General features: G+C 36.2%; 1 long non-coding RNA gene across 1 annotated transcript; it reads right to left on the reverse strand.

The window, feature by feature from the left end:
• Positions 1 to 1,241: 1,241 nt before the first annotated feature.
• LOC141484153 (uncharacterized) lies at positions 1,242 to 3,456 on the reverse strand. The gene is made up of 2 exons (XR_012466507.1): positions 1,337 to 3,456; positions 1,242 to 1,283 (listed from the first exon to the last, which is right to left on the reverse strand). It is a non-coding gene; the product is annotated as an uncharacterized lncRNA (long non-coding RNA).
• Between the last annotated feature and the right edge of the window lie 5,781 nt (positions 3,457 to 9,237).

A 9,237-nucleotide genomic window follows, 5' to 3' on the forward strand; every position in this document is an offset into this window, starting at 1 on the left:
ATTCTAATACTTGCTACTTTCTACACACATTCACATCAAATCGATATACCAAATTTGGAACATCCATTCGAACTAAAAATGAAAACACAGGAAAATAATATTTCATTTGAGTTAGGAATTGGAAAACAGTGAATTACTTAAAATTAAGTAGATTCTATGATATTTATTTGTAATCGTCATATACCTATATATTCTCTAATTATTCTCTAAGTATACCAAAATATTGGCAAGCCAATTAACAAAATAGCATTAGGACCATTGCAAAGATCGTAACGGTTCTCAAAGAGTTTCGCGTCAAAATAGTTAACGCGTGTCAAACAATTGCAGATTTCGTAGGAATACTGAAACTTTAATGAAATGAATAAAAACACTTTTGTCTAATTACCTATATTTGATTTTATTTATATGACCGTTTTCGGGTTTGACCCCATTACCAAGTATTACCTTACCTATAAATTTCGTCGCCGCTGATATATACCATTATTTTTTGAAGAGAAATTTTGATGATCATAATATCCTTCATTTCATAAATTTATTATCGGATGAAAAGTGCAATTTTCTATACTTCACTGAATTTGACTTCGATACTAAATTTTCCCATTTTCATGATGTTTTTCTTCAAGCTTTTGATATATCCTTTCCTAAACAGTTTCAAAAAATTAAACAAAATCAAAATTCAAGTAGACACAAACCATGGATTACTAAGGATATCGTTGAAGAAGGTATATTACTCAGAGATATTTATAATTTGAACAAGAGCCAAACCAATGTACATTTATTGGGTCAATATAAGCAACTCTTAAAAAATCATAGACAAAAAATTGTGCTCTCAAAAAGTCAATACTTTAATAATCAATTCCTCAAGGCTCAACATAAATCTGAAGCTGCCTGGTCTATCATCAGGAAAAATACTATTATAAACGATTCATCTAAGACATTGGCGATGGTGTACTTGTTGACGATGGTCCTGGTATATCTCAAGCATTTAGTAGTTATTTTGTCGATTCAGTGGACTCATTAGTAAAAAATACTGCACCTGGTGGCATTGAAAATCGTTGTGTAAAAACTGAGAGTCTTTTCCTCTATCCAGTAGATGAAACTGAACTCGTGGAAATAATTAAATTCGCATGTTCGAAAAATTCCAGTGGGGTTGATGAATTGCCAGGCAATGTTTTAATGAAGGCTGCTTTGAAAATAATGGAACCTCTGATTTATCTAATCAAACTATCTTTCTCTGAAGGTATTTTTCCTTCCCGACTTAAGCAAGCAATGGTCGTCCCAGTCTATAAAAAAAGCGATAAGCATGTAATGTCGAACTACAGAGGTATTGCTTTACTATCTCCATTTTCGAAAATATTTGAAGAATCATATCAAAACTTGTGTCCTTTTTAAATAAATACAATATCGTATCTGACAACCAATATGGGTTTCAAGTGGGCTTGTCAACCCAGGATGCCATCCTTTCTCTACATAATCATGTATTATCAAACTTCGACAACGATGAAAAATCACTTAGTGTTCTTTTCGACTTGACACGAGCGTTTGATATCAGTCATCATGGTCTTCTTCTTGATGAACTGTTTGGCATGGGCGTTCGTGGTCCAAGTCTGAAATGGATTGAAACCTATTCAACTGGTCGTACACAGGTTGTCAAAGTTAGGTTTCAGACTGGGTCATTTTTCTCTGAATTTCGAAACGTTGTTACAGGTGTGCCCCAAGGTAGTGTTTTGGGGCCTACACTATTTATTTTATTTGTTAATGACCTTTCAAAAATTAATCATCCACAGTGCTCTATACAATTTGCTGATGACACATCTTTTACTGTCAGTGGTTCGGAATGTGAAACATTGTCAGTAAGAGCAAATGATGCTGTATTCAACATGCAAAATTATTGTTCTAAGAATGGCTTGATTCTAAATAATCTTAAAACCAACACCATTTTCTTTACAATTCAGGAAACTGATTGTAGTGTATTGGTTAGGTCTGAGATTAAAAATATTGAACAGGTAAACTATAAAAAATTTTTAGGAGTTTTTATTGATTCCCAACTCAAGTGGAATCATCATGTTGATTTCATACTGAAGAAATTAGCGACACATTGTTTCGTTATATGGAATCTGCGTAATTTTGTGTCTATTGAAATTCTTAAAAGTTACTATTATGCATATATTTACTCTGCCCTCAATTACTGTATTATTTGTTTTGGCAACTGCAATAGAATCAGTGTCTTATTACTTATCCAGAAAAAAAAAATTAGAACAATTTGTTTTGAAAAAAACTCGATTCCTGTAAACCACTATTTGCAAAGTTGAATATATTAACTGTTACTTGCATGTATATTTTTAATTGCGTAATCTACGTTAAATCAAATTGCTCCAAATTTTAGAACAGAGATGATACATGTCTTCTTTCGGGCTTCACCCTGAGAAAAAACTATAACATTTCAATTCCTAGTCATAAGTTAGCCAAGGTGACTAATGGACCTCATATCATGTCAAAAAAACTGTACAACAAGCTCCCAATATCCATTAAAAAATAACTAGTGTAAAGCTCTCTAAACAAAAAGTTCGGAAAGTATTATGTGAAAAGGTATTTTATTCGCTTGATGAATTTTTTCAGTCTGATTTGGAATTTTAAATTTTAATTTTTGTACCCCTTTTATGGTCTGAATGTTATGTAATATATCATATAATTATGTTGTTTTATGATTGTGACCTCATTGTAATTGTACTGAGTTATGTGACTTTTTCCATGCCGTCCCTAGGTCTACGGAAATAAAGATTTTTGATTTGATTTGAATTATTGAAAAAATACTTAATAATGCGGAGTCAAACCCGAAACTGGTCGTATACATAAAATCAACTAGTGGTACTTAGACAAAAGTGTTTTTATTCATTTCATTAAAGTGATCATGAATTACCACAAAATAAACAAGTAATCAATCATACATAATACAGAAACTATATGAAACATAAATAGTCAATAGTAACGGCATCTTTTTCTTTTCCTAATATATTTTTTCCGGTAAACTAACACATAGTTTACCTCTGAAAAACTGGATTTGCCAGGATTTTTAAAACACATGATACCCTCACGATGAAATCCAATGATACACTGAAATGGATCGCGTTCCTGGTCAGCCCTTCGATGTGGCAGCATTGTAGGGCTGACCAAGATGCTCTTCATATAGCGATTTGTATAACTATGGGCTGACCAACAGCATGGGGCTGACAAAGGTTTAAAGGATATGTAAAATTTTTATTTTCAGAAAAAATCTACCCCTCTGATGGGCCTATTAATAAAATCATACCACTGAAGAGTATTCCGAAAAGTATATACCTAAATATATTCGGGAAGTGCTGGGTGGACCAACGCCCCGTTCATATACCGGGCTCACCAATATGCAATGAACAAATATATATATATATATATATATATATATATATATATATATATATATATATATAATGATAGAGAACAATAACGATTATTAAAATAAAAAAATGTGAATATGTCTCTGTTGATGTGGAACATTCTTTGACTCTCCTGCATACATGATTCCATCAATTCATAGAATATGTATCACAACGCAAACAACGTTGCAGCGGAACTGGAACGGCAGCACAGGTACCACAAATATTTCTACAAATACCTATAATAATTTTGTTTGAGACTATAATGTTAACATAATATTAACAATGAACAAAAACAGCTCTGAACAGAGCTGTTTTTGTTTCATTCTTCAATTGTAGCCCTGAAAAGGGCTGCTTTTCTATTAATCCATACAATGGTATTGACTAACGCTCCTCATCATCAGAAACAATAATGATGGTGTCGTCATCTGAATCAGATGATGTACTAATCATGTCGTCCTCATAATCATCTGAATCAGATGATATACTCATGATATCGTCCCCATAATCATCTGAATCAGATGATATACTAATGACATCGTCCGCATAATCATCTAGATTGTCTAAGTCGTCAACAGCCATCTCAAACTCTGCATCTACTTCCTCTTGCATACCTTGTTCTACTCGTTCTGTGAAATAATCAGGAAGATCATAGATGCGTTGCAGAAATTGATCGGAGGTTGTACTGAAATGATCGGACGTTGAATATATTTCATGTACCTGGATGGGTACTGAACTTGACATTGTGGAAGAATGATGTAGAACTGGGATTGATGCTATAATTATATTGGAAAAACTAAAATGCAGGGGGTGAAGTGTATATGTAGAACAATTCAGTGTTTGAAATTCGAAAACACCAAGAATGACGATCTTCATGAAACTCTGAGCGATTATAATGAGGAACTAGAGTGATCGCAGTGCCTTGTGTACACCAACCGAAAAGTGTGTACTCCGTGGAAGGAAAGGAAAGGAAAGGAAAGGAAAGGAAAGGAAAGGAAAGGAAAGGAAAGGAAAGGAAAGGGAAGGGAAGGGAAGGGAAGGGAAGGGAAGGGAAGGGAAGGGAAGGGAAGGGAAGGGAAGGGAAGGGAAGGGAAGGGAAGGGAAGGGAAGGGAAGGGAAGGGAAGGGAAGGGAAGGGAAGGGAAAGGGAAGGGAAGGGAAGGGAAGGGAAGGGAAGGGAAGGGAAGGGAAGGGAAGGGAAGGGAAGGGAAGGGAAGGGAAGGGAAGGGAAGGGAAGGGAAGGGAAGGGAAGGGAAGGGAAGGGAAGGGAAGGGAAGGGAAGGGAAGGGAAAGGGAAGGGAAGGGAAGGGAAGGGAAGGGAAGGGAAGGGAAGGGAAGGGAAGGGAAGGGAAGGGAAGGGAAGGGAAGGGAAGGGAAGGGAAGGGAAGGGAAGGGAAGGGAAGGGAAGGGAAGGGAAGGGAAGGGAAGGGAAGGGAAGGGAAGGGAAGGGAAGGGAAGGGAAGGGAAGGGAAGGGAAGGGAAGGGAAGGGAAGGGAAGGGAAGGGAAGGGAAGGGAAGGGAAGGGAAGGGAAGGGAAGGGAAGGGAAGGGAAGGGAAGGGAAGGGAAGGGAAGGGAAGGGAAGGGAAGGGAAGGGAAGGGAAGGGAAGGGAAGGGAAGGAAGGAAAGGGAGGGAAGGGAAGGGAAGGGAAGGGAAGGGAAGGGAAGGGAAGGGAAGGGAAGGGAAGGGAAGGGAAGGAAAGGAAAGGAAAGGAAAGGAAAGGAAAGGAAAGGAAAGGAAAGGAAAGGAAAGGAAAGGAAAGGGTGAAAGAAACGAGGAAACGATTACATATCGTCATCTGAATTGAGGACTTCATCATCAATCAGGTTGGGGGATGGTGGAGGACCATCTTCGATGATGATTGGGGATGGTGGAGGTCTATCTTCGAATTCCTCGGACTCATCGTCAGCGTCATCGCCAGCATCATCGTCATCGTCATCACTGTCCCCAGGCACTAGGTCATCCCAATCGGGATCTCGCCAATCGTTTGGATCCGGAAAGTCTCCATCCGAAAGGTCCGTTTCGTCACTGCCGGTGACATGTTGCACCTGCAGTCGATAATCGTATTGTATGTCATCATAGTCAACCCTGTGAGGTGCCGTCGTGGAGTGAACGATGCTGTGTTGAATCGGCGCATAGAAAGTTGTCTGAGGCTCCTGGAGGCTGTATGGTTCGCTAGTTGAATCAGGTTCCATTTTGGAAGTGACTGATCAACTGAATATTCCAACAGATAATTCCTACTTTTATACTTTTGAAAGGGAGTGGGGGAGGAGTGAGGATTCACCATGTTCGTTCAATTAATATGTCATCTATTGGTTTCGGTTCTATTATTCTAACATCTGGAATAATGTCCAGTCCTGGATATCCCAGTCCACCTGATGGCCTGAGTTTATGTTTCGTCTCCAAAACTACAACTCTCTATTCCAAAGCATCATATTTTTTCATTGTAGACGCTGTTATTTCAGACATAGCATCATATTTGTTCATTGTAGACGCTGTTATGTCAGACATTTTTATTTCTACATCACTTGTAAGATTGTCATATTTACGAGCGAAAGATATCAGAGCCTCTGCAATTTTATCGTCGAATGCTTGACAGACATCGCGAGCAACATTGCCTATTGTGGATTGTATTGCAGCTTGCAGGGCTAGAAGTATGACCTCCTTTGTTCCATTAATTTCCCCCTCAAGATATGATACAGTTACAAATCACTCTCGTCAATTGGTTCACTTGTATTCTTCAAAATTTTTCTTTGCATGTCATAATGACCATCTTTTGTTTATTTGAATCCATTCCCGGGAGGACCTCGAATGACATTAGCACCCCATTTTCTTTTTCTACCTAACTTATCGATTGTTTCAGACATTGTGCACTCTACGATGATTCTTTTGAAACTAATATTTCTTTCATTTACATTATGCTATATACTTTGCAGTAATTGGTTAGGAAAATAGAAAAGGAACAAATACAATTTTTATCATTAATTTTTATTCATCAAAGTAACTTGGTAAAAGTGATACATATACAATACAATAATCACAAATAATGAATGTTCTGGTTTGAAGGAATGAGCAACAACACTTCGAATAATAATTCAGTTATTCATCTCAATAGTCAACAAATTAATTAGTTGGTCTAAGATGCTCTCTTGAGAAGAAGAATGAACGTTTTCAGACACCCAACGAATGTTGTCATTAGGATCATTTCGATAAAACTCTATATCGCTATGACCCCATGGAAGAGTTCGAGTGGTATTCGGAATGATGAATCTTTTGTCGTCGTTATATGATAACGCGACTTTATTTTTCAATTCAGTGTGAATATCATGCAATACGCTTCTGAATGAGTTAATCTTCCTGAATATCATACCTCCCTCTTCGATGATTTTTTCATAGTCTTCACATGTCAATTCATTCTTTATAACAGATCATTTGACACCTTTGGCCTTCTTCAGTTCACCATCAACAGATTTCACGTAATACGCTTTAGCACCTGTACCGTAAAAGCTGATTATTGGATCATTTGGGAATTCATCTTTGAAATTACCCAGAAATGACTTCGTCACTGGAATATTGAATTGGTTTCCTATTTTATAATTAGATGTATCGAACTTTATTTATATTATTTTTGATGAATCCATAGAAATTGTCTGTATTCACTTTGAGAATAAGGGAGTCGGTATCAGTGTACCAAACTGCTGTTTGATACATCCATAGAAAAAATCATACATAGCTGTTTTAGATAATTCCAGAATGTAAAATCCCAAATATAGTGGTTTATCATAATGAACTTTCACTCTAGCCAATTGAATGGCAACAAAATTTCTTGTAGAAATGGAGCATTTTTTTAAATTTGGTCGCGATATGAGACAACTAGCACCTATAGTTCTTTTTATATTTTCCCAATATGTAATGAGTCTAAAAGCAATTCTATTGTCTACGTTTTCCATTGTTTTTCCAAAGACTGCATCATTCATAAGTTTGTAGAAATATTTTTTAGATTTGTTATTAGACCGATTACGCATCTCAGTATTCAAATCTATATAGGGCTTCATCCAACATGATTGCTTGAACCTCAATACTCTATGTGTGTTCATCACTATCAAACCATGATTGACAGCTTGCTGTAAGTTTCTATAGTGAACAATATATTATGTTTCATCGTTTAAATTTGGAATTAATTTCGGAACTTTCGATTTTGCATATGGAGGTATCAAACGGTCAACTGAGAATGGAAAATCGGAATGTTTATCGTGAAGTTCTTGGGGATAATGTATATCCACTTCCAATACATATCCATAAGGACTTTCAACATCCATATTCATTATATCAAGATTGAGAATTTCATGAGGTTCTAACCATGAAAATTCACCTGTTGGTAATGGTTGTGACATGCTGTGACCATATAGATTTGTTGCATCCAAATATGAAATGAATGAAGATGATTCATTTGGGTTATAATTCGGTAAATATTATTTGTTTGCTTTATGTTTCCTTTCACTACATTGACTGATTCCACCACGAATACCTTTTTGAAAGAAGTGAATCATATCAATGTCAGTTAGTAATTCCAATTCAATATAAGTATATTTCAACATGGCATCCCACGATAATCCGGGTGCAGTGAAGTATTGTGCCGGATGCAATTTATATTTATCAACAGATATATTTCTAAAGTTTTCAAAAATGTCACATAATAGTAACACATCTGACTTCAAATATAAATCAGAGTATTCACTCAAATCCTGACATTCTAACAAATTCCAAACAAATTGAGCTCTCCCATAATCATTATCTGATATGTTCACGATTGAGTATATCGTAAAATTGATTTTTGGTTGGAAGTCTTGGATGATTCAGTTTGTCGATGTCATCAACAAAACTATAGGGAAATACACCTTCCTTTCTCATCAAATTGAAATTTTCAATTCATGGGAAATGTTGGCGCATCTCGATACACTGATCAGATGTTGAATTTGCACCTAAATTCTCCAAAGAAGTAGGCATGAATCTGAAACTATCAATGTATCTCATTTTCAAATAATTCTTCTTCATTCTACCATTTTTATCCGTGTGTAAAGAGATGTTTTGTGATAGATATATATTTCTCATCAGTTTGTGGGATGACATCCACTTTATCTTTGTTTTTATACAATTCCTTTATGAATAAGTGACAATCATATCCACTCAGATTGTGAAAAATTATATGAATGAAATTTGGTAATTTAAAATTCAAATTACATTATGAATGAGCAGCAGGTGACCTTTTTTTTCCTGTGAGATGACAATGATTCCTCACTTTAACTCCACCATCATTCAATTGTTAAGAACAAATGCCACAATTTGTGGCAAAAGAAAACTGTTCCTCTGTTTCAGGAGTTTGTGCATCCATAAGAATAGGAAACCTGAGACGATTTCCATAAATATTTTTCAAATCATCTTCGATTTTGCTGACAAATTTCTGGGCTGTTACACCATAGCTTTATAGTAGCCATTTCCTTGAATATAATTTTTGATGATATCTAGTTCCTTCTCCAGACCTTTCTTCATATAACAGAGCCTGAAAGCACGGTCTAATAGAGTCTTGATGATTCCTCTTTCAGTCGATTGATGGTGATTGCATTCTTGGTTCAGAGTCCGTATCAGTGACTTCCTTCTTCATTGTGAAAGTGATGGAAGGGTAATACGCAAGTTGATGTTTTTCCCATGACTCCATTTTATGGAGGTGTCGTCAACGTATCTCAAACAGACTCAACGTATCTCAACCTCGAACCTGGTTAAGGCTCGTTAACAACATCTTGATAATATGGAACCATGTGAATACTG

This window comes from Leptinotarsa decemlineata, unplaced genomic scaffold, assembly GCF_025532065.1.
Source record: "Leptinotarsa decemlineata unplaced genomic scaffold, Ldec_3_MD MMD2_tig00004716_RagTag_RagTag, whole genome shotgun sequence".
Taxonomy (NCBI): domain Eukaryota; kingdom Metazoa; phylum Arthropoda; class Insecta; order Coleoptera; family Chrysomelidae; genus Leptinotarsa; species Leptinotarsa decemlineata.